Raw genomic sequence first — 23,355 nt, forward strand, 5'->3', positions numbered from 1 at the left:
CTTTACCCCCCCTTGCCCAGAGAACCTCTTAAATGGCCGGGCTGGGTCCCTGAATGCAATCTGTTACGTTGGTCCTTAATACACCACCTGGAAAAATATTCAGCTTTAATTAAGCTTGACAGTCTCCAAATACGATGTTGTTTAAGCAGCAAAGATTGAGTTTGTTTTCAATATGAGAGAAAATGACAATTAGGTGGAAAAGGAAACAGTTCAAGAATGCAGCCTCCCATGTGTGATGTTTTTGGAGGCAACTAATGAGAAAGAGACAGAGAAGAAAGCGGAGAAATGTTTATCCAAAGTCCTCTTGGAAGCACAGAAATCCTCTCTGAACCAAAGAAATCATGAGGGTAGAAGGAAATGATGTGGAACATTCTATACAACTGTAATAATGATGATGACTTTGTAACTGCACTCAGCAGAGCAATTTTTAATCTTTTAATTTTCAAAGTACTGCTTTGTATCCCACTTCTACCACAAATATACAAGAAAAATATCTAGAAAGCCTTGAGAGACCCCACAGTGACCACATGTGATGGCTACTTCCCGGATTCTCTGCACCTCTCAGGACTTGATGCTGTGGTCCCCGCTGGCGCTCATTTCCGCCTTGGGATGGAGACTTTCCCCATCTGCTCAGACCTCTCGCATCCTGCTCTTGCCTCCTAAATGTTCAGCTTCCCTCAAAATGCCAGCCTCTCTACCATATTCCTTGAGGAATATATCCACCCCTGCACTAGCCGTCAACGCTGAGGAGAAAATTCCCAGAGCCACAAGCCCTGCCTGTTCTCTTCAGAGCCTCAAGTCCAGGTCTGGGATGGCTTTGTGAAGAAGGCAGGATATGAACTGGCTTTGAAGGCTGGAGGATTCCAGTAATTGAGAAAGGAGCATTAGAGGTGAAAGCTGACCATGGGCAGAGAGCAGAGACATAGAACAAGCAGTGTCTGGACCACAACTAAGGTCTCTGAGGGATTCTTACTTACCCTTTCTAAAAAGACTTTTAGGAAAAGGACTTTTCCATCTTCTAGGCCCTTCTGTTATCTAAATATCTGGGGACACCTTCTAATTGCTTGCCATCCAAAGTTGAAAAATAAGTCAAAGGACACACAAACCCTTCCCACACCCTTAACTCTCATGACATCAGAAAGAGTGTCACTGCTCCTCAGGGTCCCCATTTCCGGAAGTCTCCCCTTCCCAGACAAAACCCCCACTGCTGAACTTCACCAGAACTGCCCCCGGGCATAGAGAGTCTGATGGGATTTGTCCTATGCTTCTAATTCTGAAGTAGTGGTTGATTCCAGCCGAATTCAGTTGCTGGTCTTCCAGATTTTTCTTGCAAAAACAGATCACTTCACCGCTCTTAGAAGCTGATGTCTTGGCTTCCTCTTTTCACACAAACACACACACATACATGCACACACACACAAGCAATGGCAGTTAAAGGGAATTGGAGTTAACTGTCCAAGATATCTCTTGTTATTTCCCGATACCTGTCCATGGCTTATTATACAATCTTCAGTGTAGGGTCTGCAGAAGACAGAGTGCTTTTTAATATGCTAGAAAGAAAAGCCACGTTATGTATCTGATTAACTCCTCATTCCATTACACAACACAAAGCATGGAAAGCAGTTTCCTGAAAGAGAAAATAATTTAACAACTGGGTGATTTCTCCCATTGGGCCATCTGGGGTTCAAAACTAGAAAAAGAAAAAAAAATCTAACTGTCCTAACCCATGTCTTTTGCAAAAATAACTAATCTCCAAGGAGAGATGTCATTTAATACATATTTTACAACATGTGAGAAGTGTAACACTATGTGATATGTCCATAGGCAAAATTAGAAGAATTATCACTCTTGGCAACTTATAACTATTGAGTATATTTCAAGGTCAGTGGCTTAGATCAGAATTTTGGCTCTTAATCTCCTTATGAGCCTACTTTTCTTTCTCTTCCTCATATGAGCTTATGTTAAATATACTTTAATCTACTCCTTGCTGTAGCCATAACTATTTCACTCCACAAAATACACTTTAAAGGCATTTATATATTTCATGGTCAAAGAATAAAACACGAGCACTATTTGGCTACCCAAAGCCCTATGTTCTCTAATTTGCTTTGGATTAAATATAGTGTGCACATCATAAAGCCATTTCCAAAGCCCATTTTTCCACTTGCCTTTACACCCATACCAAAAGATGTCTTAATGCCCACAAAAAATACATAATCCACGTGCTAGTTGCAGCCTTTAAAAAAATAACACATCTACTGGCATCTGCTTTAGATTATGATGGCAATAGTTCCAAGACTAACCAGGAAGTTAGATAAAATATGACAACATTTACTCGAAGGTATTGGAAAGCTGCTAAGGTAACCAGAACTTGAGCGCACAAGAACCTAGAGAGAAGGAAAATGTAAGGAGCTGAGCTGACCTTCTGTGTGCTGATTTTCCCTTCAGGACATCTGCTGAGTCTTATCTTTACAAGGAGTTAGAATCTGAGAAACTGGGCAGAGAGCTATGGCTAACAGATAAGGAAACCACTAGAACGTTTGGCAATTTCATCAGGGAGAGAAAAAAACCAGGGTTTGGTGATACCTGGTAAGTGGTATTAGAGTGACCAAGAATCTAGAGAGAAGGGAACATACGACAAATGATGAGTATCTCAAGCTGCTAAGAGCAAAAACCTGAAAAATCCATCAGAGAACTGCTGAAGACATAACAGAGTTTCAACAATATGATATGCTGATTAGATTAACAGCAGCCCCCCAAGAAAGTAGGCAGCAGTAAACATCCCAGGCTTTCATCCCTAGGAGCAGAGATGAAGAGGAAGGTAAGTGGAGACTTACAAATCCAAAACCCTGCCTTGGGTCAGCACCATGTCTGATTAGACTAAGAACTTCCCCCAAATTCAAGCTGTCTACCAAAAGGGATGGTGAACCCTCTCTAGAAGGAGTTAACATTACCCTGAGTCCCCACAGTTTCCATGGACAATGCCTGGCATTCAATCAAAAACCACCAGGCATACCAAAAAAATAGAAACAAGAGAATAAAAACAGACAATAGAAACAAATGCACACATGGCCCAGTTATTGGAGCTATTAAGACACAGATTTTAAAAGGACTATGATCAACATGTTTCTAAAAATATAGGACAGTATGAAAATTTCACCAGAGAACTGTAATATACTTTGAAAAGCATCAAGTAGAAATTCTGGAACTAAAGAACTATAGATAATTGAAACTGAGACCTCACTAGATAGGTCTCACAGTAGATTGCCTGCAAGACAACTGAGGAGGTGAGAGACGGTGAGCATGAAACCTCCAGGCTGAACTGCAGAGAGCAAAACACACGGAAAACACAGAAAAGATCATTAGCAAAATACAGCAGACTTTGAAAAGTTCTGACACACCTGTAATTGAGTCCTAGAAGGGAGTGCTCAAGTGGGACAGAAAATACATGTGAATAGACAGTGGCTAAGAATGTTCCAGAACTCCTGAAACATAGTGAACAGTTCATGGACCAGAATCAATATAAGAAAATCACAACTAGGCACGTTGGAGTAAAACTGACAAAAAACAAAGGCAAAGAGAAAAATGAGGAAAAGAGACAGAGGGAAAAAAAAAAGACACATTACCTTCTCTGAAGGTAATAAGGTAATAAGGCTGCCAGTTGAGTTTTTAGTAGAAAAATATGGAAGGCAGGGGATGATGGAATACTGCCTTTCCAGCACTAACAGAAATAACTGCCTATCTAGGTGGCCGTACACAGTGAAAACATCCTTCAAAATGACGATGGAATAAAAGATATTTCAGACAAACAAAAGTTGAGAGTATTAATCACCAGTAGACCTGTACTGCATCAAAACCTAATGATGGGGACGCCTGGGTGGCTCAGTCGGTTGGTTAGGCATCTACCTTCAGCTCGGGTCATGATCCCAGGGTCCTGGGATTGAGTCCCACATTGGGCTTCTTGCTCAGTAGGGAGTCTGCTTCCCTCTCTGCTTGCCTTTCCCTGTGCTTGTGTCTCTCTCTGACAAATAAATAAACAAAATCTTTAAAAACAAAAACAAAAATAAAAACTAATCATGTACTGTAATGCTGACTAACATAATTAAATAAATAAAGAAATATTTTATTTATTAAAAAAAAAGACATGCATTAAAGACAAAAAAGGGAATTATTCGGGCAGCAGGAAAAATGAACCCAGATGGAAACAAGGACATAGTACAAGAATAAGAAGCATGAGAAAAGGTAAAAATTTAGGAAAATAAAAATGAATACTGACAGTAAAAACACTCTAATGTTTTGTGGAATTAACACATGTATATGTATTATGTTATATAATATGTATATATTATATATAATATGTATATTACATAACACGTACCTAATAGTGCATGTTTCTAATATATCCATAAGATTTGTATATAATACAAAATTTACATATAATATAGTGTCATTTTTTGTGACAATAATAATGGAAAAGAGGGGAGAAAATGAAGCTAAAGTTTTAGAAATCTCTAGCATCATTTGGGAAAGGACAACATGATACTAAATCAAGGATAGATTTTTGTAATCTCTAGGGTAACCAGTAAATAACAGTAAAAGCATATATAAATAAAAAGTTAATAAAGAGGGAAAAAATAGAACAAAAGGAAAACAGAAGCCAGCATAAAGTTGATACCAAAACCTGATAAGATTATTACAAGAAAGGAAAATTATGATCAGTTTTTCCCATGAACGTAAATGTGAAAAGGCTTAACAAAATACTAGCATATCCAGCAATGCATAAAAGGTAATATATCATACCTAAATGAGTTTTGTCCAGGAATGTCAGGACAATTAATATTCCAAAAAATCACACAATATAATTCCCACCTTATCAGAAAGGGGAGAAAGGGAGAAAAAGTCATATATCATCTCACAGATGTAAAAAGCACATTTGAAAAAAATTTAATACTTATTCATGATTTCAAACAAACAATTAGAAATCAGGAATAAAATGAGACTTCCTAATCTCAACAAAAATATCTACAAAAAAGGGCACGTGATACTTGGCAGTGAAATATTGAAGGCTTTCCTTCTGTGATTGGGAATGAGACAAGGATGTCAGCTATCACCACGTTCATCCCACATTGTGCTGACAGCTCTAGCAAGAAAAATAAATAAAAGGCATATGGTATTGAAAGGAAGAAGCAAAACTCTCATGATTTTCAGATGATATGATTGTATATGGAGGGGAAAAAAAGAATCTAGAGTGACTTTAGTGTACTTCCTAAGTTTATTGGATACCAGGTCACCAGACAAAAATCAGCTGTGAAATGTAAATTTAAATCACTGTGAAATACTGCTACATGCCCATCAGAATTGCTGAAATGGACAGAAATGAGTATGCAAAATGTTGGCATTTATATGAAGCAGCAGGCATTTTTATATACTGTTGTGGGACTGTAACTTTGTACAACTACTTTGCAAAACTGCTTAGCAGTATCTAATGAAGCTGAATATATTTGGACCCAATGAATCAGCAATTCTACTCCCAAATATATATACAACAGAAATGCACACGTGTGCATCCTTCTCCTCTGTCCCCCCACAAAAACTTGTATACCAAACCTCCTAAAAGCATCACTTGCAACAGCTAAAATCTGCAAACAGCCTGTTTGTCTATCAACAGTAGCACAAGTAAATACATGCCAGTGCATTGATACAATGGACTATTATACAACTAGGCAAATAAACCACTCAATTCCACCCAGATGAATGTCACCAGAAAAAAAAAAAAAAAGTTGAATAGAAGAAGCCATACACAGAAAGCACATATCCTATGACTTCATTTGTATAAAGTTCAAGAAAGAGCCAAAACAAATCTATGTGATGAAAATCAGAATAGTGATTATGTACGGAGCATGATTTCAGGGAGACCTTGCAAGGGAGGTTTCTTAGGTGCTGGTTAAATGGATGTGCTCTCCTTGCAAAAATGTATTGAGCTGTACGCTTATGATCTGTGCATTTTTATGTATGAGAGCCATCCATCAATAACAACTTATAAGCTACATCAATAAAAATAACTATTCCTTTAGTGAATGCCTTCCAGGTACAAGAGCGTCTGCTAAGATTTTTTGGAAAATGCAAGATGTTTCAAATGGGAGGGGTTATAAGGTAGGTGGTTGGGGAGAGCACACATGTGTGAAAAATATGACTTAGAGCACAGAAACAGAAGAGAAGTCAGGGACATCTGAAATTAGAGGACCACTAATCACGTAGAAGCCACGGAGCCCGCAGGATGCATACAAATGGATTTTGCCCCTCAGTTTATTGGGGGTCTTCCTTCCCCTACGTAGGTTGGGACATCACATATCACACTTTCTGGAAAAGTGATGATGACATCGAGTCAGGATTCAGAAACCAGACTGGCTGGATCCAAATCCTGACTACCCCACTCACAAGGTGTAAGCACTGGGCAAATGAGTTACCGCTCAGAGACAGGACAAGAGGGTACCGGTCGTCCCTAGCTTTCAGCCCAGCTGGGAGGGTTAAATAACATGATGCAAACTCCACCAAAGCATTTGGCACACAAGAAGTTCTTAAGAAATGTCAGTTACTGTTCATCAGCCCCAGCGTTGTAATTTGGGGAGAAGGGAGTGGTAGATGAGGGTTCCCTCAAGAAGCTCATGCCCTAGGGGAGATTGAACAACTAGCTACTTCCGCCTATCACAGCCGGGCTACAGCCCTGGAGTAGGAAGATGCTCTCCCTAGTTATTGCAATCAGAGGAGGTGACCTTTGAGGGTCAAAGATGCAGAGAAGTTTGCCATGCCAGGAAAAAGCTGTGGCAAAGGAGAGGTATCTGCTGGGGAGGAGAAAAGTAGTCAAGAAGGTGCATCTAAGCAGCGGGAACAACAACACGCCAGACAGTAAAGCCATAAGGACTGAACTGTATTTGGAAAACAACAACATGGTTCAGTGTTAAATAGAAATTAATTTAACACCAAAACGGATAAAAACCAACTGGCATATTAACAAATATATAGAACATTTCAAAGCCGAGCAAAAAATATTTTTAAATATCTCTTGGTTTAAACGTTCCAGGCTTGTCAACATTAGCCATCCGTTGGCTGCCCAAAGGGTCTACAGCATTATCCAGACAATGCGTGTGCTCCAAGATGGAGAAGAAACCCTGGTGGGCGATTTCAAGGGCTCAGTCCAGGGGTTTTGTTATTTTGACGTGGGGAACAGGTCAGGATTTAGAAGCCGATTGTGAATTACATGGAATGTGGCCAACTAGACACAACCTTCATGCTGTGAAGATTGGGAAGATGCTCAGAGACCGAGGAAGAAAACAAACATGATCAGTTCATCACGACAAGCAGAGGGCTTCTCTGAAACCATGCACGGACACAGCATTCTCAGTCACCACTGACTCCCAGATCCATCAAACACAAACGTCCGGGTTAATGACTTTCATGCCTCAGGATCCTCGCTGCACCCGAACACTGACCTGGAGCCAAGGCGATGAATCACACACAGTGGTATGATTTAGTTAGCATTGATGGTGTGCTCTGAGCGGGAAACCCAATCTCCTGGGCTGCCTCTCAGAGGGTATCACGGTGCCACGAGCCTCTGACATAGGGAACCTGGGGACTCCAACATGGAGCAGGAGAGCCGTGAAGGGGGAGGGGTGGAAAGAAGGGTGGGCAGGGAGGTGAAGGGAGAGAAGAGAGCTGAGATCCTGGGGTTCTTTGTCCGCCATTCAAACACCTTCTGCTGTGTTCTTCTATTGCCTAGCTCTGCAGAAGATGCTGAGGATAAATCCATGAACACAATGGATTCTGCTCTAATGTGATTCCTCTCTTTAGGGGTACAGTAGAGATTATTATAAGATGCAATGGGAAAAAGAGAAAGGGAAGGTCAAATCAGCCTGGCCCATGGGCTAACAGAGAAGAAATGCCATCGAAGGTGCTCAAATGGCGTTTAACAATCAGAGAGAGCGACGTGCACAAAGGCCCGGAAGAGTACACGTGTACTCTACATTGGCCCTATGTTCCTCACCAACATCATATATGCTAGTTTCTTCTAAAGCAGGAATGGTTGCCATGGCCCTGCTGGAAGATCACTGCAGGATCCTAGGACCAAGACTGGTGACTAACATGGGGTAATAAGGTCATGGGGCTCAGTGGATCAAGAATCAAGAAACCTTTGTTCCTGTATTGACTATCAACTCCTCTGACATGTTCCAGTGGAGAATCTTGACAGTTTGGTAGGTTTGCTCCCTTCCTAGAGTCCTAGATTTGAAGGTCATAAGTCATTTCCACTGGCCAATGCTCCAATTAGATAGATTTTCAAATATTGACTACTCAGAAACTCAGTGTAAGCATCTGCTATGTAAACTAGTTTCACTTGATCTGAAAATTCAGTTCATTATTTACTTTGAAGTGCATAAACCTAATTTTCTGTCAATGGGAAGAGAAGCAAAGAGTAAGGACAATGTACCACCTTCTTAGTGCTAAGAAGATCCAGTGTTTTCACAGGGGGATTTATGGAAGGAGTGAGGGGAAGTGAGTAGGTACCCAGACTTCCTGAAATCAGAGGTGCTCTGTAAACAATAGAAGTCATCGGCTTGAGCTTCTTTTTCCTCTGCCATGGCATTTTGAATTATATGCATTTCTATTGTAATCAAATTATTTCGACCTTGCAAATGAGTGCCAAAAATGTACTGATCCATATAATGGTTTTTCAGAAGCCTGCTAGCTTTAAAATATTAGGCATCAATTCAAAATTGCTCTGAGTTCAGAGATACTGGTGTATTTCAAAAAATGAAGTCCTTTGTCTGCAGAATTTAAAGGGAAACATTGATTCTAAGAAACATTTCCAGGAGCTTTTCACACATAATATTTAAAAAGAAGAATTTAAAGAGAGAAAGTCTAAGAAATACTTCGCTGAGCCTTGAACATAGAATATTGAGAAACCCTTACATTCTATCATCAGGAACATCAGTGACCTTGCAAAACAGAAAAAGGCATCAGATAAACCGCAGAACTAAGATTTCTCCCGTAGGATCATCTCCAGGTAATTTAGACCCCAGGAAGCTCCAAAGAAAAGTCCCGAAATCTTGGTTTACACTGCACCAAGCAAAATCCAGAGGGTGTGAGAAGGACAAAAGCTGAACTCTTACTTGGAAGAGAGGAAGCCGATGATTATTTAGCCCTGCTACCCCATTATTTCAGGAATTTCTCTTGTGGAAGTTTGACTGTAGCTCTCTTGACTTTCTCAAAATTGCAGATGACAAAAATAGTCTTTAATTAACCAGCTTACTAAGTATGATAATGGCTTTCCTTCACCTCCGGGCAACTGCCTTGTGCTGGTCTGACATGTGAAGCTCCAAGGTCATTCCACAGTCTTTTGAAACAGTAATTTGTTTACTGCCAGTTTTTGAAAATTTTTATGTTCAAGTAGTAAGGGATGGAGTCCTGGGCGTGTGAGGTAAGGGACCTGGCTCCTGAGAGCCCGCAGATTCACCCGAGGGTCCTGACCTGTGGGAAGCATGTCCTGGCCTATAAACACGTCAGAATGACATTACCCGTGTATTTACAAAGCACGGCCCAGAGTGGGTCCATTATGCCTGGTCTAATGGATCTGCATTCCTCTAAGTGCTTTTTAAGTTGCGTAGTCTGCTCAGCCAATATCCCTTCAGGGTACTGGAATGTTTAACGGCCATAAATAGCAAGCTAGTCCCCCCAGGGCGATCCTGGGTTGCACCGAGGAACACTGAAGACAGGAGGCCCACCTCCTGTCTATCTTCTGACACCATGTCGCCCATTTGTCTGAGCCTCTGTTAGCCTAACTTACTCAACTTTCCTAAACTGAAAGCAGAGAACAAACTAATGTCACCATCATTCCGTCAGCTGACTATCCATCATTTGACTACCATTGGTTACAGCCAATGGTTGGCCATCTCCCATCTACTCACACTGTGTTAATTACCTTCCTGCGCTAATTTAATCTGCCCACCACTCCTACCCCAATGAGTTAAGCACTGTTACTACCACCACCTGACAATGAGAAAACCAAGAATGGACATGAAAGAACATGCCCAAAGTTACAGAGGCAATCCACCTTGGGCTATCATTCACCCCATCGTGAAGAGGAGGAAAGTGAGCTTTGAGAAGTTAAGTAGCTTGCTCAAGGTTACCGAGCTAGTAAGTAAGTAATGCAACTTGAACCAGGCCTGAGGTTCAAGCCGGACCCTTTCCTCTGTGGCATTTCCCAGTGGCATTCTGGGTTTGCCTCTTAAAGCCTGCTAGAACCCAGAAAGCTCATCAGAACCGTGTAATCTTCCCTTTGCAAATAGGAGTTTGAATGAGCAAAGATGAAACAGCTAGTGGTCAGCGAAGTCTAACAGCTCAGAACTTGTCACAGCACTCTGCCTGGGACCCCCGAAACTCTCATCTGATTTCACTCAAGAGAAAAAGATCTAAAGCCTGAAGAAGGTCAGCTGGCGTGTGGTTTAAGCATAAAAGTTGGCAGCAATGAAAATGTGATTATAGGATAATCCTAACTCTTTAAAAAATAAAAACCTTTGTTATCTTTTAGTTTTTCCTTAGCAATTAATATTTCACAGTCATTCGTTTTCAACATTTTTCCTTTCTTGTGACAAGTTCATTATCTAAGATCATCTACCTTCTTTAAAATCAGTAGGGATTTTTCCAGCAAGTGATAATGGACTTGATCTTTTCTAACTATAAATTTCTGTGTATGTGTATGTATGTGTGTTTTTATATGCATATATACCCATATGCATAGGTCCAGAGTATTTTCACATCTAGAATAGAGAATTAGTCAATACCGTCAAACGTAAATGCTTTTAAATTCAGACAGAGATGTTTTACACTAATAATAATATAAGTAATATTTAGTCAGAGTGTTTGACCTGTAAATATTCTCGATAAGTATCAGATGGATGAATTATTTGTTAAGCTTCCTCTCTGATTAAAAACGGAATTCTGATCTATAAATCTTTAACTTGCATTTAGTCACTGGACTTTTAGTGTGATTGACGATATGGTAATCATATGTAAAATAGTCTAAAACTTTAATATGTGCCAATAAAAATGTGTCCTAAAATATGGGAAGAAAAGAAAGCTTTCTAAAAAAAGATATTCAGATCTTCTTGAGAACTACTCTGAGGTTTAAATAATACACGGCATACTCAGGAAGAGAAAGCAGAAAGTAGTCCACACATATTTAGAACCCTACACTATTTCATGGAGTCCAATTAATCAGTCTTTCCAGCCTGTAGAAATATATATATGTATATATTTCTACAGGCTGGAAAGACTGAAAATCAGAAAACACGGGAGATTATATATATATATATATATATAATCTCCCGTGTTTTCTGATTATTTTTTTAACCGTTGTCCAGAAACACATTTTCAGCCTACTGAAAACCTGAGTGAGAACCCAGATTTCACAGTTTCCAGATAAGCCGAACGTGGAGTCCTAGATTCCAGGTCAGTATTGACCTATGCTGTTGCTGACCTCCAAAAGACAGGATAAAGATGCTTTATATCCAAGTCTGACAACACAACAAACCATGTATTTTTTCCTACTGATAATTCCTAAAACAAGAACCACCATGATACGAAGAAGTCCTGTTTACTAATGAATGCATTTATCAATGTTTTATCATGTAGTGGGTCAATAAAAAGGCAGTATAAAAATAAAATAGCTAAAGATATGGGGTCTTCCTTTCAGAAATAATTTTCCACCAAAGGCTCAACATCTGCCACCCAGACCAGGGCTGGATCGCAGGGGTCTTCCCACACCGAGGGAGCAGTTTCCATCTGGCAGAGGAGCCGGGGTCCTACCATGAGCGAATGCTTCCTGTGCCCCACACTTTCAAGAAGAGTGTGGCCAATGGGCTCAGTGGCCACTGAGGCAAAGGCTTGAAACAAATAGCGGTAAACCGAGAGCTGCAATGGAACTTGCCCCATCAATGTGAAGCAAAAACTTGTCCACTAGACACTTTGGGGCTCAGTAAATGGCTCTCCACCTAGAGGCATTTACAGGAGGCAGATTTCTCCTCTGCCCTTTATGTTGGACAATGGCTGTCACTGGCTTGTTGTCCACAGACCTTATGCATTATCTTACAGATACTGAGTCCTCCAGAAAGTGTGTAGGCATAGAAGATGCCCCCAAAACTGCCTTTCAAGGCCCTTACCCAACTCACCTTTATCTGTGGGTTGTATCTTTATGGCTGCAACCACACTAACCTCTCCTTCCCCTAAACCCTCAAATCATTTCTGACCTGAATCATTTGCATGATGTTTACTACTTACTGCTTCACGCTGGGGTCAACAGTCGATCTCTCGTCACCCACAGTCCCCGGGGAAGAGCCCTCAGTCCTCATTTTGGCAAGTTATACTCACTAGTACCATCAGGATTCGTTTCAGGGCTTTGGCTTAAGAGATGAGAAAGTGGTGTTGGCTTGTTCCTTTAGCCTTGAGCCCTGGAGAAATGATCCCCAGGGAGCCTGAGGACGAAGCCAGCACAGGGAGATGGGGAGCCTCGCTAAGACACAGAGAAATACTGGGACCTCGTGGCTTATTTTGAGTCTTAAATGAAATGCCCAGAATCAGCCTGAAACTTCCCAGTTATATAAGACAATAGATTCCTAATTTTTTACCTAAGCCATTTTGAGTTGAGTTTTCTTTACATGCGTGTGATAGTTAATTTCATTTGTCAGCTTGAGTGGGCTAAGGGATCCTCAGGTAATTGGTAAAAACAGTATTTCTCTGTGTGTCCGGGAGGATGTTTCCAGAAGAAATTAGCATTTGAACTGTGAGGCTGAGTAAAGGAAATCGCCGTCCACAGGGCAGGTAAGCATTATCCAATCCCCAGTCCAACGAGGGCCAGTAGAGAAGAAAATGGTGGTGGAAGGGTGAATTTGCTCCTTTTGCTTGAGCTGGGATATCCATCTTCTGCCGGGACATTGATGTTCCTGATTCTCAGGCCTTCAGACTCAGACCAGGACTTACACCATCAGCCTCCAGACTCAGACTGAATTACCAACCAGCTTTCCTGGTGCTCCAGCTTGCAGAAGACAGATCGTGGGACTTCTTGGCCTCTATAATCGCTTGAGCCAATTCCTATAATAAATCTCCTTGTATATGTATATATGTATGTGTGTATGGATGGATAGATAGATAGATAATACAGATTAGATAGATAGAGAAACAGGTAGAGAAGAGAGAGAGAGAGAGCTAGCAACAGAGTTAGAGATATATCCCCTTGGTTCTGTTTCTCTGGAGAACCTTGACTGATAAGGAAGTAAAGCAATTCTAACTGACACAAGTGTGCCATGTTTCATCAGTACAATTTCACCTTTTCAAAGGGAGGATAATGTTGAATGCTCCCCTGTAGCCTTAGCCTAGTACAAAGTATGTGGCTACTCAAAATGTGTCACTTCATTCATTTTCTGAGTTGTTCTATTTCATTTAATACTGAAACTAAGGAAGTATAAATTCATGATGACCATGGCAAACCCACTTTATGGTTCCTAGAGGCCAGATGCTCCCCAAGTCAGACACTGGTTCTGAATTTGACACCTTGTCTAAAGCTCACCTCTACCACATTATCTGGTTATTCAGAACTCACAGTTCAAATCAAGATCGACTTAAGAGATTCTATTTCTATTTTTAAATCAGTATTTTCTTTAAATGTATTAGTGGTCAAATCCTCTGAACTCCAAAATAAAGACATACTGGGATATCATAAATGATTCCAGCCATATGGTCACTTCTTTCCACAGGTGGGACAGTTAGACATGCAAATCTTTATGGATTTTCCCAGGTAATTTGCTTTATGGAAGGTTGCCCAGTTGAATAATATATCTCCTCCAAATCCTAGGACTCGTCAACATGCAGACACACTCTCCATAATTACATATTAAAATGTTAATAAAAATCTATAAACTGTGTGTGTGTTCATACATGTATATAGATAGTATGTGGCCCTTGGGGGGACTACATGGTGACCTTGGTCAGGAAAACAAGCCATTCACTTTGCTCCCATTCAAAGCCCACATGCTGTATTACGAATCATTTACCAGTTTCCCTGAAGACACAGCCCTTGGCTGAATAGAATCACTTTGGCCCTTTTTGTGAAATTTTGACACCTTTGGGCATTTTCATTCACTCATCTCATGTTCATTGGTGCCCACTGTCTCAGGATGTGAGGTTACAACAGTGAATAAAACCAGCAAGTTTTCAGCCCTCAGAGAGTTTATACTCTAGTAAACATGACAGGCAATAAGTAAACACCCAAGTAAATGGTTAATATTATTTCAAATAGTGTCAAGTATTTTGAATAGAATAAAACAGGATGATATGAAAGACAGTGACTGGGAGGAATACAGGAGATGTCACCAGGTGATCAGTTTTGAATTGTGATATACTGTTTGCTCCCATCTGAAAAAAAATGTATGTACGGGCTTTGGCTATCTTTTCTTGCCCCCCACCCCACCACCATGTTAAAAGACCTTTCTCCTGTCAGGGTTAGGGTTGCAGGACATTATCCATTTTATTGGAAATTTCCTGCTCTCTCCTCTTTTCTTCCCCTCCCTTCCTCCCTCCCTCCCTCCCTTCCTTTCTTCCTCCCTTCCTCTGTTCCTTCCACTGAGAGAGATTCTTTTCCTTCCTTTGGAGAGCCTTCCAGGGAGTCTTGGTGCTTTTTTCCAGTATAATCCTGATTACAGACTTGAGGCCTTTATTTATAAAATACCCATTGCACCCAGTGATCAGCTCTTCCACACATGGGTAAAAGGTTGACATTTGGCAGCTAGAGACTGAAGACCACACGTATACTAAGCTGGGCAAGAGGACAGAACTGCTAATGTTCTCCATCTCTCTCTATGTATCTATGTGTATATAAATATAGATAGGTAGATAGATAGATAGATATAGAGATATAGAGATATAAAGATATAATCTTCTATCAAACATAGCCACAGATGTGGTACAAGTGGCTAACCCCTCCTTTTGAAGTTGTGGAATGAATGTCTGTCTTCAGACAAGACTCCAAGCATGGGCTATCTGGAGCACCAGTGCCCTCTCATGGATGAGCTGTGAAGCAACTTCAAAGGAACCCGCACAGCCTACTTTTCTCCAAGACACCTAACACAACACACACCACCTATCAGCCACCGGCCTCCCTCTCCACAGATACGGAAGATCATGGTGGGCTGTCAGGAGAGGCTGACTTTGCCCACTCTTCTATTCCCCCCAAAAAAGGAACCTTTCCCTAGGAGGTGTCTCAGTCCTGAAATCAGCACGTTTAGGTATCATTCTTAGATCTTCCATTCCAGCCAAATATGAATCTTCCTAAGATAATTCACTTTCAGAGACTATGAGTCATTTATCAGGGAGTGAGAAAGGACTTATGTAGCTCCTTAACAGCATACTTTGACCTTAAACAAAAGGAAAGACCTTGGGCACATGGGGCATCTCACAGTCCTGGGAGTGGTTCAGGAAGAGAGGGTTCACCCTTAGAATGGTCTTGACTTTCGAATCTAGTAGATTCATTATATGATCTTAATTAACGTTCACGCTAACTCAAAAATGCATATTATCCTGAGATGTTTTGCAGGTGACATCAATCTGGACACCAAAGAACCTGGCATGTGGTCAGTGTTCAATAGATTAGTCCCTTCTTCACTCTGCTATTGCACACAGCACAGAAGCTGCTTTAAGAGGGAATCTGCATAAACGAAGCCATTCTCCAGTGATGCCCACTGAAATAAAAGTGGGGAAGTGCATGATGGGAAAAGCAGAGTAGAGAGGAAAATATAATCAAATACTACCATTTCTTGAGTATGACACCAATATGATTCTATCCAATTCTTATTTTTAATTCAACAGTTTAAGAAAAATCTTAGGTTTCTAATTAACGAGAGGCATGTATATCAAGAATTGTGGTATGTTGGGGGCTGCCTGGGTAGCTCAACCGTTAAGCGTCTGCCTTTGGCTCAGGTCATGATCTCAGAGTCCTGAGATCCAGTTCCGCATCTGGCTCCCTGCTCAGCGGGAAGCCGCTTCTCCTTCTCCCACTCCCTCTGCTTGTGTTCCCTCTCTCTCTGTCTTTCTGTGTCAAATAAATAAATAAAATTTTAAAAAGAAAAGAGAATTGTGGTATTTTTTAAGTGAAAGTTTACAGAGACATTTCTTGATAAGCATGTTTGCTAAGGACATTACTCACTTTTATCTAAACTTAAGCTAGCTCCTAACCCCCGCATGAAAGAAGCATACATCTCATCAATATGACAGCCAATTTTTTTTAATGCAATCTTGAAAAATGGGGTTAAAAGAAGCCAGTATGTCCCCATAAAGTCAAAATTCTGGGTTTGCTGGAGAGCCAGAGGCCATGTCACACTAATGACAATGTTATTATTAACATTGCTATCATTATTCTCATTATTATTGGAGACTGTGATGATATACACTGGCAGAAGGAGGTCTTTAATGGATTTTTGTAAGACCAGGAATGTCTAACCTCAGGATAAGATAAGAGCCTCTGGGTGGGTTTCACCCCATACAGTTTAGAAGGTGTGCTTTTTTTTCTGGAAGACTGAGAGCATGAGAAGTCAGCTAACTATTTATTCCCATAAACATACTGGCTATTTGGCAGGGGGAGCTTTCTTGGAAGTGTCCCAGCAGCAGCAGGAGAAGCCAACTTAGGACTGAAAAGTGAGGTAGGAAACCTACCTAACAGATAATTTATAGGCTACTAACTGAGACATGACCCAAGTATCTTTTTCATGAAAGTCTTATTTTGAGCGACAACACTTCCCTCAGAAGAATCCCTATAGGATGCCTGATGATCATGTTTTAGAAATAAGTAACTAGAGATTCTAGGGGGTTAAGTTCCCCAAGGTAACACTGTAAGTGACAGAGTTAGCACCTGAATGCAGATCCCCCACCAGACCCAATCCTAGTAGCCTTTCTACTACTTCCTGCTGTCTCTCCCAGGTAGACCAGCAAGACTCTGACCAAGTCTCATGGGCATAACCAGTTACTGCTTACTAGTTATCATAATGTCTTCTGCTTTATTGTGGGTCATTTTAATACCCAGGCAGCAGTGAGACTTTTTGCTATCAGCCACATAGCTGAGCTACGTATCCTATTTTTTTTTTTAAGATTTTATTTATTTATTTGACAGACAGAGATCACAAGTAGGCAGAGAAGCAGGCAGAGAGAGAGGAGGAGGAAGCAGGCTCCCTGAGGAGCAGAGAGCCGGATGCGGGGCTTGATCCCAGGATGCTGGGATCATGACCCGAGCCAAAGGCAGAGGCTTTAACCCACTGAGCCACCCAGGCGCCCCTGAGCTACGTATTCTAATTGTATTCTGCAATTCTCATCATTTTGTGGCCAGTGTGAATCTAGGCCCATCACTACATAATGACTGGTCATGCATCACAGTTAAAAGTCAAGTCATAACTGCCGTCAGTTAAGTCAGTCTTAATTGCCACAAAATCAAGTTACAAGTCAGTCTTCACCGGCACCAACATTTCACAAGTGAGTCAAGTATTCATTGATTCTTCTACAAAAAACGGTTTCATAGGGCTCTGACTTTCACACCCAGTAAGTCAGAACTTCCTTAAACGAGCCACCCTGAGGACCAGAGCCTGTAATCCAGTTTATCTCGCTTGCTGTAGTAGGCAAACTCAAAAGGGTTTATCCTACTCGTTGACTGGTTTGCTTCACTTTGTGAGGAAAAAATGTACCAGGGGACTTTAAGATGGCTGCAGAGACAGTATTCCTCTCCACCTCTCTAGGCATTGGGCAGCTACTGGAAACAAAACAGATGAAGTTCCTCTCCACAAGAGTTTATACTATCAGTAGCTAATTTTAATTTAGACCTCACAATTGTAGGCTGTAAAGGAACAGTTGTCAATTCTTTCAAGGTTTGTTTGTTTGTTTAATAAATTCAAGTTCAGGTCTACATTTATAGTTAGGAACTCAATTTCTGACCTGAACTGGGAACATCCTTCAGTATAAATCTTGTTCAGAGCTTACCTAGTTAATGACGGCACACTAAAGCTATATGAAATTTAGAGCTTCTCCTTGCAAATTGATTGGACTTATCTCTCTATCAATTAGCCATACTTAATCTCTCCTCTTTCCTCTTTCTTTTACTGGCTGCCCACCCCTATCTACTTCCTATTCAGGGTTAAGAAGTGAAAGAACGCATAGGATTAATATCTGTCAAGAACTCTGAGTTATAATTCTGGAGAAAATGGTTGTGGGAAAGGAGGACCTCAATGAACTCCTTTATCTCCACCCAACAGGATCATAGTTAATGGAGACCTGGTTTTTGGCATTTCCTCTTATTTCACAAAAAGAAAATAAGGAAGTATATATTCAAACATGTATTTGCTATCTCAACAGAAAGCTCCTTATCTCCCCCTCAGCTGCCTGCCAAGGCCCCAGAGAGTTTCAGGGTCAATGATTATCATCTCTCCATTCAGACACTTTGACATCTCTGAATATGTTGACCTTGAAGATTGGACCAAGTCATTCCTAACAGATGTAAATTTGATTTCTCAGTTCTGACCTCAAGTGAGGTCTGGCTTTTGTCTTCATCACTATATTAAGATAGTGATAACCTCCCTGAAGTCATAAAAATGCCCTGATAAGCCTTATCGATCCTGGATTTGAAATTGAACAGATAACCCAAGTGTATTATGGTAAACTTTTAACCTACTCTCTAAGATATATGTCCACCAAAGCTGAGACAAGAGTTCACGGCTTTTGTTTCATAAAAGAATTCTCCTTCACTTGTTTTTACATTAATTATTACTGTTTTAAAATTAACACAACCTAGTCTGTCCACGTTCCATTTGTTTTTGCCAGCCTCTGACAAGAGTAAGGATCCTTATAATCAGGAAATTATTAAAAATCCTTCTCTTAGGAAATTTTGCACTGTGAAAAAACTGGAAGAGAATAGTGAAACATTAAAAATGGTGACATTTGTCATCTACCTTTAAACAAGTCCTGTAGATTTCAGCCCCATGTCAGAAATGACTCTATTGGTGTAGCTGAAGACACTGAAGTCTCAGGAAATAAAGCCATTCCTTACTGTTGCGTTGTAAGAAAAGAGCATGATTGGAAGTCAGACTGGGTTCAAATACTGGCTCCACAACTACCAGCTGGATATTCTTGGGCAGAAACTCCTAGACAGAGTTGAGTATGCATTTCCTAACAGGTAAGATGAGGGTAAATATGCACCTTTTGCTATTAGGATTCAAAAGATTTCCCTTCCTTCAAACGTACAAATCACAAAGTGACACTGAAACCCAAGCTTCCTTGTTAACCATCCTCTTAAACCCTAATTAAGAAATAAACTATATATTAATGACACATTTTGTGTTGTTGTGAGAAGCTTCCTAACCTAAAATAGAGAGACGGTTGGCCAAATGCTGTCAAACTGACAGACACAGGGCTTAAGCAGGAAAATAAAACATTAAGTAATCACTAAACTAACTAACTGCCCCAGAACTGGAAAATCGTGTGCCTCAGAGGCTTGGAACAGATGGACTAAGGTCAGAAATTTGGCTGAGGTGGTAAGGAACGAGATCTGTGTATAGTGAAGCAGGGAAGGTGGGTGTAAGATCTAGAAGGTTCTAGAAGAAGCCACAGATAGTTCTAAACCAAAACAATCCTTGGGCCAGGCCTCCAGCAGCTTTATGTCTGCCAGCCCCGCATTATTCAATGCACAATGTCACCAGAGGTTTCTTGGGGGGGGGGGGGGCCAAAAAGACAAAACAGGACCACATTCCAAGGTAACTGAATTGACCTTCACCTCTCCCTTCCTGTTTGCTGATGCTTGAAATTCTTTTCAACTTGAGTGGAACACTTTTCATCCCATAATTACAGCTAAAAGGCTTAAATTTCACAGGCTTATTTCAGACAAGGTGTTGATGAATATGAGTTCCAGTCAAAATGCAATCAACCAGTCAACAAGTGTCAGTGACTGGTTATCAGATCTTTTTTGTGTGAAAGAGGGAAAAGGTGAAGGGGGCAAAGCACTGGTCAGCTAAAGGGAGATAAAAGGTCACCACCAGAGGGAAAGCTCATGGAAAAGAAGTTTTATGTCACAGTTGTGCCTGAGAGGAGGTCTGTTGGCAGCTGGGAGGGGGTAACAGAAGCTGACTGAGCTCTTAAGTTTGGCTTAGGGACATTTTGGGGTTTCTAATAATTGTTTTGGTTTGTTTTGATCAGGCTTCTGCAAGTACCACAAATCTGTTGCAATGATTTGTAAACTACTTTTCTTTTGGTGGTGTTTATTGTTTACGGCACTGGTTTGCTTCGAACTGGGAAAAAAAAGAAAAAAAAAAAGAGCTGGAAGAGAGACTCCAACCCCCATCAGATGCCTCACTTCCCTTGACAACTTATTCCTTCTGTGGTGACCCAGACCAGTCAGCCAACCCATCATTAAGTAGGGTATTCAGAGAGCCAGTCAGTCAGACTTTCAAACAGACATTCAGTCAGTCATTCAGCCAATCAGCACATCAGACAGGCAATCAGTCAGTCAGTCAGTCAGTCAGTCCATGTGGAATACCTAATCTTCCTCACCAACCACCTATTTTAAACTCTAATCATTTCTTCTCCTATATTAATTAATACACCCTCTGGTGCAGATTTCAATAAGGATACTTAAAGCGCTAACCATCCTTGAAGTGTTGTTAGTCAGGCTACTTCTAATGCTGGCCAGTCTTCCAAGTCACAGATTGGATTTCACTCACACACATTGCATACATCTACTCTAAATTATTCAAAAGAAAATTACCATAGAAACAATACACGTGTCTGTCAAGAAGAGACTGGTTTAATAAATTATGATGTAACTGTAAAACAAAATACTGTTCAGCTCTAGGAAAGAATGGGGGCACACACATGAACAGCCATGGAAAAAGAGAAAGCTCTTCAGCATTTTTGTCACGTGAAAATGGATTAATGTAGGATGCTAGATATAACACGCTTCCACTTGAGTGAATGAAAGAATTTATGTCCTGTGTATATGCATAAGTATCTCTAGAAAAATATACAAACACTAGATTTTACTGATTAAGTGGGGGCATAAGGTAATATGAGGGTATTGGGGTGGAAGAGTGGTATTTCAAGATTTGCTCTTTGTACCATTTCTAAAATAAGTTCAGTATAAAAGATGAAAATATCAATAGTTTTTTAATACACTACAGAACAGGTTTTTTTTTATATAGGTACATCTCAGGAAATGTTCACATATTTATTCGTTCTGTTGATGAAGACCGAGGCCACGGACACGCCTCATGCCTGCCTTGGGAACAGGGACCTTCTGTCACTCTTTGTAAAGCTGTCCTCAGCTTGGTGCTGCCCTTCTGTCTCCATGGCTGCACATGCTTTGGCTTTGCAATGGTCACCTGTTCTCACCAATGAGGTCCCCCCATCCATAAACCTCAAAGGCCCCCTGGTCCTTGGCAATGGCCATGTCCGTGTTGGCTCAATGGCTCCGTCTTCTGCCTCACTCACGTCCTGAAGAAAGTACACAAGAAGTTGCCAAGGGATATGCAATTCTTTCCTCCGCAGTTAAAGGTGAATTCCTTAAGGGCCCAGAACAAAATATACTCAGCAAGAGCCAAAAACAATAACAAGAGCTGTGTTCTTAAAAACACTTCACAATTCACTGAGATTTTTGTTGATGTCATTCTATTGCCCTTAAACTAATTTCAAGGGAAAACTGGTGAACTTTTGTCCTCCAGGAAGTTTTTCTTTATTGCCCCTCCTCCCCCATCCTTCTCTCTCCAACTTCTTTCATGCCCTCCCAATCAAAATACCACTAACGACACCCCCTGCTAATCGCTATTTTGCTGTCAGGCCTAAATGGGTCAAAACTCCAATCACTAGTGAAACAAGAGGCAGTGTGTTTGGCTCAGATCTGGGAATGTACAAACGCTTGTCTAAGCACCGGTTTTCATATGCTAATATGTTATAGGGGAGCATTCCTGCTGGGCTGGAGGCCACTGACTAGAGCTGACAGACCCAGTTTTCAAGAAGGCGTTGGCTAGGGTAGGGTGAGCAGACTCTCCTCACTTCTACAGACTGGCTGCTCACAGGCCTTACTGACACATCGATAGCTTTGGTGGTATGCACGTGGTATTTCCAGAAATTTTTTTATTAGTACCAGATACCTCAAGCATTTGGAGACTTCACAAAAACCTGGGTCTAACATCCCTTTGTGACACAGATGGCCAGCCAAGACCTGAATCTGTCACAACATTCGCATGAGCCGAGTCGTGACTGCCCCCTTGAGTTAAGGCACGCTCTCCAATTCAACAAGGCCCCAGGTGCCTGGCTGTTCTGGTGACATCTATTGCTGAGTGAAAATTGCCTCCCTAAAAAGCAGTTGTCCAAGACAACCATTTACTTTTACTCCTGATTTTGTAGTTATAGCTAGGTGTTGGCCAGGAAGCAGTAATCTGAAGGTTTGATTGGGCTGGAGGCCCAAGATGGCCACTCCCAGGGCTACCGTGGATGCGGGCGATGTTTTCTGGAGGCCCAGCTAGGACTGTAGCTTGGAGGACCCATAGGTGGTCTCTGCAGCTGGGCAACTGAGGGGAGTGGGACTTCTCCCATCTTCCCATGTAGCAAGTGACCTAGAGAACCAGGCAGAGCTGCATGGTCTTTACAACCTAGCTTCAGAAGTCATTCTGTTGGCTGACGCAGTCATAGGTTCATCTGGAGTCATGGTGAAGGGGCACAGACTCCCCTCTCACTGTGAGAGGTGTCACAGAACTTGAGTGTCACTTACTTGATCTGCTTGGATCCTACAGACTTTGGAGGGTAGACCCCACCCTCACCCCTGGAGCCTGAATGAATATTGATAGAAATACATCTTCCTCTTCCCTTCCTCTCCCTGCTCTCTGTCCTCTCAAAGTGGGGGGGGGGGGGGAGACAGTATTCACTGGGTATCACCCAGATGCCATTTCTTCATCTTACAAATACTTGTAGAGCACCTATGTTGGGCCAGACCCTTTCCATACATTTTCTCAAATTTAATACACTTTGATCCCTGAGCAATATCTCTATAAATGAGTGGCGATGTACTGCATCTCTAGTCAGAATAACAGATTGTCCTCATGAGCATGAATCCCCTGGGTCACGTCTCAGTGGAGACAATGCACAAGGTCTCCCCAACAAAGGGCAAGTACTAGGAAATTCACAGATCCTTGTGTTTGTCAGGTGTACCCCAGAAAAAAAAACAACGTTTCTTAAACAAGAATCTCTCCCTCATGCCCCAAAAAACTAAATAAAGCAGGAATTCTGGCA

This window comes from Martes martes, assembly GCF_963455335.1.
Source record: "Martes martes genome assembly, chromosome: 12".
Classification (NCBI taxonomy): Eukaryota; Metazoa; Chordata; class Mammalia; order Carnivora; family Mustelidae; genus Martes; species Martes martes.